Below are 9,502 nucleotides of genomic sequence, written 5' to 3' on the forward strand. Positions count from 1 at the left end.
GACAGCATCCTCCTATCTCTCTCGCTCTCTCTCCTCAGTCAGACAGCAGCCTCATCTCTCTCCTCAGTCAGACAGCAGTCTCCTCTCTCTCCTCAGTCAGACAGCAGTCTCCTCTCTCTCTCCTCAGTCAGACAGCAGTCTCTTCTCTCTCTCCTCAGTCAGACAGCTGCCTCCTCTCTCTCTCTCTCTCTCTCTCTCTCTCTCCCCAGTCAGACAGCAGTCTCCTCTCTCTCTCTCTCCTCAGTCAGACAGCAGCCTCCTCTCTCTCTCTCTCTTCAGTCAGACAGCTGCCTCCTCTCTCTCTCTCCTCAGTCAGACAGCATCCTCCTATCTCTCTCGCTCTCTCTCCTCAGTCAGACAGCAGCCTCATCTCTCTCCTCAGTCAGACAGCAGTCTCCTCTCTCTCCTCAGTCAGACAGCAGTCTCCTCTCTCTCTCCTCAGTCAGACAGCAGCCTCCTCCCTCTCTCTCTCTCTCTCTCCTCAGTCAGACAGCAGTCTCCTCTCTCTCTCCTCAGTCAGACAGCAGCCTCCTCTCTCTCTCTCTCTCTCTCTCCTCAGTCAGACAGCAGTCTCCTCTCTCTCTCCTCAGTCAGACAGCAGTCTCCTCTCTCTCCTCAGTCAGACAGCAGTCCCTTCTCTCTCTCCTCAGTCAGACAGCAGCCTCCTCTCTCTCTCCTCAGTCAGACAGCAGTCTCTTTTCTCTCTCCTCAGTCAGACAGCAGTCTCCTCTCTCTCTCCTCAGTCAGACAGCATCCTCCCTCTCTCTCTCTCCTCAGTCAGACAGCAGCCTCCTCTCTCTCTCTCCTCAGTCAGACAGCAGTCTCCTCTCTCTCTCCTCAGTCAGACAGCAGTCTCCTCTCTCTCTCCTCAGTCAGACAGCAGTCTCTCTCTCTCTCCTCAGTCAGACAGCAGTCTCTTCTCTCTCTCCTCAGTCAGACAGCTGTCTCCTCTCTCTCTCCTCAGTCAGACAGCAGTCTCCTCTCTCTCTCTCTCCTCAGTCAGGCAGCAGTCTCTTCTCTCTCTCCTCAGTCAGACAGCAGTCTCCTCTCTCTCTCTCTCCTCAGTCAGGCAGCAGTCTCTCTCTCTCTCTCTCTCTCTCTCTCTCTCCTCAGTCAGACAGCAGCCTTCTCTCTCTCTCTCTCTCTCTCTCTCTCTCTCTCTCAGTCAGACAGCAGTCTCTCTCTCTCTCTCCTCAGTCAGACAGCAGTCTCCCTCTCTCTCTCCTCAGTCAGACAGCAGTCCCTTCTCTCTCTCCTCAGTCAGACAGCAGCCTCCTCTCTCTCTCCTCAGTCAGACAGCAGTCTCTTTTCTCTCTCCTCAGTCAGACAGCAGTCTCCTCTCTCTCTCCTCAGTCAGACAGCATCCTCCCCTCTCTCTCTCTCCTCAGTCAGACAGCATCCTTCTCTCTCTCTCTCCTCAGTCAGACAGCAGTCTCCTCTCTCTCTCCTCAGTCAGACAGCAGTCTCTCTCTCTCTCCTCAGTCAGACAGCAGACTCCTCTCTCTCTCCTCAGTCAGACAGCAGTCTCTTCTCTCCCTCCTCAGTCAGACAGCTGCCTCCTCTCTCTCTCTCTCTCTCTCTCTCTCTCTCTCCCCAGTCAGACAGCAGTCTCCTCTCTCTCTCTCTCCTCAGTCAGGCAGCAGTCTCTTCTCTCTCTCCTCAGTCAGACAGCAGTCTCCTCTCTCTCTCCTCAGTCAGACAGCAGTCTCTTCTCTCTCTCCTCAGTCAGACAGCTGCCTCCTCTCTCTCTCTCTCTCTCTCTCTCTCTCTCTCTCCCCAGTCAGACAGCAGTCTCCCTCTCTCTCTCTCTCCTCAGTCAGACAGCAGCCTCCTCTCTCTCTCTCTCTTCAGTCAGACAGCTGCCTCCTCTCTCTCTCTCCTCAGTCAGACAGCATCCTCCTATCTCTCTCGCTCTCTCTCCTCAGTCAGACAGCAGCCTCATCTCTCTCCTCAGTCAGACAGCAGTCTCCTCTCTCTCCTCAGTCAGACAGCAGTCTCCTCTCTCTCTCTCCTCAGTCAGACAGCAGTCTCCTCTCTCTCTCTCTCCTCAGTCAGACAGCTGCCTCGTCTCTCTCTCTGTTCAGTCAGACAGCATCCTCCCTCTCTCTCTCTCTCTCTCTCTCTCTCTCTCTCTCTTCAGTCAGACAGCATCCTCCTCTCTCTCTCTCCTCAGTCAGACAGCAGTCTCCTCTCTCTCTCCTCAGTCAGACAGCAGTCTCCCCTCTCTCTCTCCTCAGTCAGACAGCATCTTCCTCTCTCTCTTTCTCCTCAGTCAGACAGCAGCATCCTCTCTCTCTCCTCAGTCAGACAGCAGTCTCTCTCTCTCTCTCCTCAGTCAGACAGCATCCTCCTCTCTCTCTCTCTCTCTCTCTCTCTCTCTCTCTCTCTCTCTCTCTCTCTCTCTCTCTCTCTCTCTCTCTCTCTCTCTCTCAGTCAGACAGCATCCTCCTATCTCTCTTTCTCGTCTCTCTCCTCAGTCAGACAGCAGCCTCCTCTCTCTCTCTCCTCAGTCAGACAGCAGTCTCCTCTCTCTCTCCTCAGTCAGACAGCATTCTCCTCTCTCTCTCCTCAGTCAGACAGCAGCCTCCTCTCTCTCTCTCCTCAGTCAGACAGCAGCCTCCTCTCTCTCTCTCTCTCTCTCTCCTCAGTCAGACAGCAGTCTCCTCTCTCTCTCCTCAGTCAGACAGCAGCCTCTCTCTCTCTCTCTCTCTCTCTCTCTCAGTCAGACAGCAGTCTCCTCTCTCTCTCCTCAGTCAGACAGCAGTCTCCTCTCTCTCCTCAGTCAGACAGCAGTCCCTTCTCTCTCTCCTCAGTCAGACAGCAGCCTCCTCTCTCTCTCCTCAGTCAGACAGCAGTCTCTTTTCTCTCTCCTCAGTCAGACAGCAGTCTCCTCTCTCTCTCCTCAGTCAGACATAATCCTCCCCTCTCTCTCTCTCCTCAGTCAGACAGCAGCCTCCTCTCTCTCTCTCCTCAGTCAGACAGCAGTCTCCTCTCTCTCTCCTCAGTCAGACAGCAGTCTCCTCTCTCTCTCCTCAGTCAGACAGCAGTCTCCTCTCTCTCTCCTCAGTCAGACAGCAGTCTCTTCTCTCTCTCTCCTCAGTCAGACAGCTGTCTCCTCTCTCTCTCCTCAGTCAGACAGCAGTCTCCTCTCTCTCTCTCTCTCAGTCAGGCAGCAGTCTCTTCTCTCTCTCCTCAGTCAGACAGCAGTCTCCTCTCTCTCTCTCTCCTCAGTCAGGCAGCAGTCTCCTCTCTCTCTCTCTCTATCTCTCTCTCTCCTCAGTCAGACAGCAGCCTCTCTCTCTCTCTCTCTCTCTCTCTCTCTCTCTCTCTCTCTCTCTCTCCTCAGTCAGACAGCAGACTCCTCTCTCTCTCCTCAGTCAGACAGCAGTCTCCTCTCTCTCTCCTCAGTCAGACAGCAGTCCCTTCTCTCTCTCCTCAGTCAGACAGCAGCCTCCTCTCTCTCTCCTCAGTCAGACAGCAGTCTCTTTTCTCTCTCCTCAGTCAGACAGCAGTCTCCTCTCTCTCTCCTCAGTCAGACAGCATCCTCCCCTCTCTCTCTCTCCTCAGTCAGACAGCATCCTTCTCTCTCTCTCTCCTCAGTCAGACAGCAGTCTCCTCTCTCTCTCCTCAGTCAGACAGCAGTCTCCTCTCTCTCTCCTCAGTCAGACAGCAGTCTCCTCTCTCTCTCCTCAGTCAGACAGCAGTCTCTTCTCTCTCTCCTCAGTCAGACAGCTGCCTCCTCTCTCTCTCTCTCTCTCTCTCTCTCTCCCCAGTCAGACAGCAGTCTCCCTCTCTCTCTCTCTCCTCAGTCAGGCAGCAGTCTCTTCTCTCTCTCCTCAGTCAGACAGCAGTCTCCTCTCTCTCTCTCTCCTCAGTCAGGCAGCAGTCTCCTCTCTCTCTCTCTCCTCAGTCAGACAGCTGCCTCCTCTCTCTCTCTCTCTCTCTCTCCTCAGTCAGACAGCAGCCTCCTCTCTCTCTCCTCAGTCAGACAGCAGCCTCCTCTCTCTCTCTCCTCAGTCAGACAGCAGCCTCCTCTCCCTCTCTCCTCAGTCAGACAGCAGCCTCCTCTCTCTCTCTCTCCTCAGTCAGACAGCAGCCTCCTCTCTCTCTCTCTCTCTCTCTCTCTCTCTCTCTCGCTCTCTTTCTCGCTCTCTCTCTCTCCTCAGTCAGACAGCACCTCCTCTCTCTCTCCTCAGTCAGACAGCAGCCTCCTCTCTCTCTCCTCAGTCAGACAGCAGCCACCTCTCTCTCTCTCCTCAGTCAGACAGCAGCCACCTCTCCCTCTCTCCTCAGTCAGACAGCAGCCTCCTCTCTCTCTCTCTCCTCAGTCAGACAGCAGCCTCTCTCTCTCTCTCTCTCTCTCTCTCTCTGTCTCTCTCGCTCTCTCTCTCGCTCTCTCTCTCTGTCCTCAGTCAGACAGCACCTCCTCTCTCTCTCCTCAGTCAGACAGCAGACTCCTCTCTCTCTCTCTCTCTCCTCAGTCAGACAGCTGCCTCCTCTCTCTCTCCTCAGTCAGACAGCAGCCTCCTCTCTCTCTCTCTCTCCTCAGCCAGACAGCATCCTCCTCTCTCTCTCTCCTCAGTCAGACAGCAGTCTCCTCTCTCTCTCTTCTCAGTCAGACAGCAGTCTCCTTTCTCTCTCCTCAGTCAGACAGCAGTCTCCTCTCTCTCTCCTCAGTCAGACAGCAGCCTCCTCTCTCTCTCCTCAGTCAGACAGCAGTCTCTTCTCTCTCTCCTCAGTCAGACAGCAGTCTCCTCTCTCTCTCCTCAGTCAGACAGCATCCTCCCCTCTCTCTCTCTCCTCAGTCAGACAGCAGCCTCCTCTCTCTCTCCTCAGTCAGAAGCAGTCTCCTCTCTCTCTCCTCAGTCAGACAGCAGCCTCCTCTCTCTCTCCTCAGTCAGAAGCAGACTCCCCTCTCTCTCCTCAGTCAGACAGCAGCCTCCTCTCTCTCTCAATCTTCAGTCAGACAGCTGCCTCCTCTCTCTCTCTCCTCAGTCAGACAGCATCCTCCTATCTCTCTCGCTCTCTCTCCTCAGTCAGACAGCAGCCTCCTCTCTCTCTCTCCTCAGTCAGACAGCAGTCTCCTCTCTCTCCTCAGTCAGACAGCAGTCTCCTCTCTCTCTCTCCTCAGTCAGACAGCAGTCTCCTCTCTCTCCTCAGTCAGACAGCAGTCTCCTCTCTCTCTCCTCAGTCAGACAGCAGTCTCTTCTCTCTCTCCTCAGTCAGACAGCAGTCTCCTCTCTCTCTCCTCAGTCAGACAGCATCCTCCCCTCTCTCTCTCTCCTCAGTCAGACAGCAGCCTCCTCTCTCTCTCTCTCCTCAGTCAGACAGCAGTCTCCTCTCTCTCTCCTCAGTCAGACAGCAGGCTCCTCTCTCTCTCCTCAGTCAGACAGCAGTCTCTTCTCTCTCTCCTCAGTCAGACAGCAGACTCCCCTCTCTCTCCTCAGTCAGACAGCAGTCTCTTCTCTCTCTCTCTCTCTCTCTCTCTCTCTCTCTCTCTCTCTCTCTCTCTCTCTCTCTCTCTCTCTCTCTCTCTCTCTCCTCAGTCAGACAGCAGTCTCCTCTCTCTCCTCAGTCAGACAGCAGTCTCCTCTCTCTCTCTCCTCAGTCAGACAGCAGTCTCTTCTCTCTCTCTCTCTCTCTCTCTCTCTCTCTCTCTCTCTCTCTCTCTCTCTCTCCTCAGCCAGGCAGCAGTCTCCTCTCTCCTCAGTCTCAGCCAGGGTTGAGTTAACTAGCTCTCACACACAGCCAGGATTTATATTAGGGCAAGTTATGATTGGGATTAGTTTAATTTTGGGACCAGTCTGGCAGTGTATTTCATTGATTTATCCGGGACACACAAATTAGTATGATATGTTACATTTGGTATGGTTGCATAAGATAGATGGTTACTAAAGGCAAATCCGAAAATAGGGTGGTTGGTTGGGCATATAACGTGAATGTCTACCAACGGTTGTAAGTTCGAATCTCATCACGGACAACTTTGCATTTGAGCTAATTAGCAACTTTTCAACTACTTACTACTTTTTTGCTACTTTCCAACTACTTAGCATGTTAGCTAACCCTTCCCCTGACCCTAACCTTAACCCTTTTAGCTAACCCTTCCCCTAACCCTAACCGTAACCCTTTAACCTAACTCCTAAACTTAACCCTAACCTTAAGCCCTAACCCCTAGCCTAGCTAACGTTAGCCAGCTAGCTAACATTAGCCATCTAGCCACCTAGCTAGAATTCATAACATATCATACGTTTTGCAAATTCGGAACATATTGTACATTTTGCAAATTCGTAAAATATTGCACGTTTTGCAAATTTGTAACATATAATACAAATTGTAATTAGTACATATCATACAAAATGGGTGATGGACATCCTCAAATGAATACATACCATGTGAAACGCAACGTCCTTGGATTTACGTAAAGAACAATACGAAGATGCTCTGAGACCAGATTGTGCAGTAGAGCAGTGGTTCCCAACTCCAGTCGAGCAACAGCACACATTTTTGTTGTTGCCCCAGACAAAAAACACAGATACAACTCATTGAGGGACTGATGATTAATCAGGTGTGCTTCTCCGGGAATACACTATATATGTGTATATAGCTGGGGGTGCTGGTGGACTGGAGATGGGAACCACTGCGGTATAGCATGCAGTGTACATTGAACACATGTAGATCAGGCCATTGTTGTCAACATAATATTGCTTACCAACAGAGTTTCAGAGGTACACACTGCTCCCTAGATCCATTGTGTCTTTCTACCTGCTGAGTGTGAGGATATGGAGATGTGGAGCGTGTCCAAACCCAGCTTCACACACCATTAGGGGGTTTGGAGCCTCCTACCCCCCTCCCATCTCCCGTCGACTAGGCCTTATGATGCTGTAGTGGCTATATGGACGTGATGACTGTGATGACTGTCCAGCCATCAGTGGCTAAGATCAGCTTCAATTGGACTCATATCATAATATCACAAAACAATAGCCTACCACCTGCTTTGTTGAAAAACAGCATCTTTTGAGACCTAGCTTTCGTGAACCCCCTCCCCAGCACATTATAATAATAATATGCCATTTAGCAGACGCTTTTATCCAAAGCGACTTACAGTCATGCGTGCATACATTTTTGTGTATGGGTGGTCCCGGGGATCAAACCCACTACCCTGGCGTTACAAGCGCTGTGCTCTACCAATTGAGCTACAGAGGACCACAATTGAGCTACAGATACATGCTGTATATGGGTTGGTGGTTTGGACTGATAACGTCTTTGTTCTCCTCAGTGTTTGCATCAGGTATTTACTGACTGTGGCATATTTTTAAAGGTGAAACCAAGCGAGACACATGAGGATTCAGTTAAGTGGGACACATCCTTTTGTTTGATGTAGTTAACAGCCAAGAAGAGGAGGGGTGATGTCTTGGGATGAGTCTGGATCTGAAAATGAATCTACCAGTTTAGTGTTGATTTCACTGCCAAGCAGGAACGGCAACGTGAGAGGACTTGCCAACACCTGTAGCTCAGTTGGTAGAGCATGGCTTGCAACGCCAGGGTTGTGGGTTTGTTTCCCACGGGGGGCCAGTATAAAAAATGTATGCACTCACTAACTGTAAGTCGCTCTGGATAAGAGCGTCTGCTAAATGACTAAAATGTAAATGTTGCCACCAGATGCATCATGGGTGTCAGGTAAATGTACTGTAGTAATTTGAGATGGGAGGAAATACTGTAGAAGGGACTGGCTTATTTTATAATTAATCTGACCTGTTGGATTATATAAAGAAATAATCAGAATAATCCAAGAAGATAATCCAAGAAAATAATCCAAGAACCTTTAATAGTAAACCATAGATGTTTACATATAAACGAGAATAATACCGTAAACCGTCACTTTGATCAGTATCAACAAATAGGCCATGTCACTGATTGAAATTAAGAGTGATATGGTTCCATTTCTGACCTTGTCCTGTCAGCCTGCCTGGGCTTTTCCGGAGGGAGCCAGGGGCATGACACATTTGGTGCCCTGTGCTAGTCTGCTACCTCTTACAGAAAGGCCATCCCAGGTCACTGGCACTCCACATCAAATCTGTGTCATCACCACCAAATTCTTGCAGATGCCTGACAATGTGTCGCCATCTCATCCCCATCACTCTCTCTGCCTCTTCTCCCTCTCTTCCCGTCCGACCCACTCCCTTTTCTCTCCCTCTATCTCTCCCGCACTCCCTCTCCCTGTTTCTCCCTCTCTCCCCTCAGATCCTAAGTGTTGGATTTTGACACCGGCCCGCAGGAGCGGTGACCCATGAGGTAATTAGAGGAGGAATTCCCTCCGATCTACAGGTCCGTTGAGCCGAGCCGAGGCCGGGGATCAAATAAAAGCCTGTTGTGTTTACTTCCTGATCCAACCAATTTCTGTAACGAGAGGGGGGCTGCGTTACGGCCTCCTCATCTCCTTACCGCTGCCTAAGCAATGGCGGGCCGGTGAGCCTGGCCCGCGGGTATACCGCTGCACTCCTCTCCCTCTCGCCGTGCCTACCTCCACCTAACCAGATTAGTTTAACTCTCCTCATCCACATCCCCGGTAGAGGGATCCTTCCTATTTTACTTACACACTGCGAGATGCAACTTAAAAAATCCAGGGGAAGAGACGTGTGTGTGTGTGTGTGTGTGTGTGTGCAGCAAAGATAAGAAGAAGAAGAAGAAGAAGAAGAAGAAGAAGAAGAAGAAGAAGAAGAAGAAGAAGAAGAAGAAGAAGAAGAAGAAGAAGAAGAAGAAGAAGAAGAAGAAGAAGAAGAAGAAGAAGCTCAGCAATATGAGATGAGAGAACACAATTATATGAATCGTTCCGGAGCTTACGGCTTCTCCCGCACCCGATTATTCACAAGTGTTGTGATAGAATTGCTATGGCATACAAATTCCCCTCATTTGAAATTATATTTTTTTATGGAAGAAGAATATAACATGTGCGGTAATGGTTAATGTAATGGTTGATGTATAATGCAACAAAGCAACGTCTGTTGGCCATCGCCAGACATGATAGGGCTGGATATCAAATGTTTTGCTGGGCATCATTAGAGTGTTGCTGGGTCCTAATTTAAGTTATTAATTTAGTGTGTGATGTTGCCAGGACTGAGGGTCTTCCTGACTGCTTAGGACGGCTGGATGTGGGACCGACTACCTGCTGGGAGACATCATGATTATAGCATTAGTGGCCTGTCGCAAATGTCTCACTTCCAGAAATTAAAGGGTTTTTTGGGCAGAAGGTGGTGCGTGTGTGTGTGCACACGTGTGTGTTTGGTCCCTGTCAAAACAGTTTGTCTGTGTCTGACAGCCACATAACAGCACGGCTGTCCAGTATCCCAGTAGACAGACCCTGTCCAGACCAACACTGCTTTAACCTGATTGATCTTCAATTATTTCAGATTAGTCTTAAAGTGCCTTCTGTCACAGGAAGCATTTAACCAATATATTTGGACGGTGACATACGGCAGCATAATAAACTGTCACGTGTCAATAT

This window comes from Coregonus clupeaformis, unplaced genomic scaffold (genome assembly GCF_020615455.1).
Source record: "Coregonus clupeaformis isolate EN_2021a unplaced genomic scaffold, ASM2061545v1 scaf0140, whole genome shotgun sequence".
Classification (NCBI taxonomy): Eukaryota; Metazoa; Chordata; class Actinopteri; order Salmoniformes; family Salmonidae; genus Coregonus; species Coregonus clupeaformis.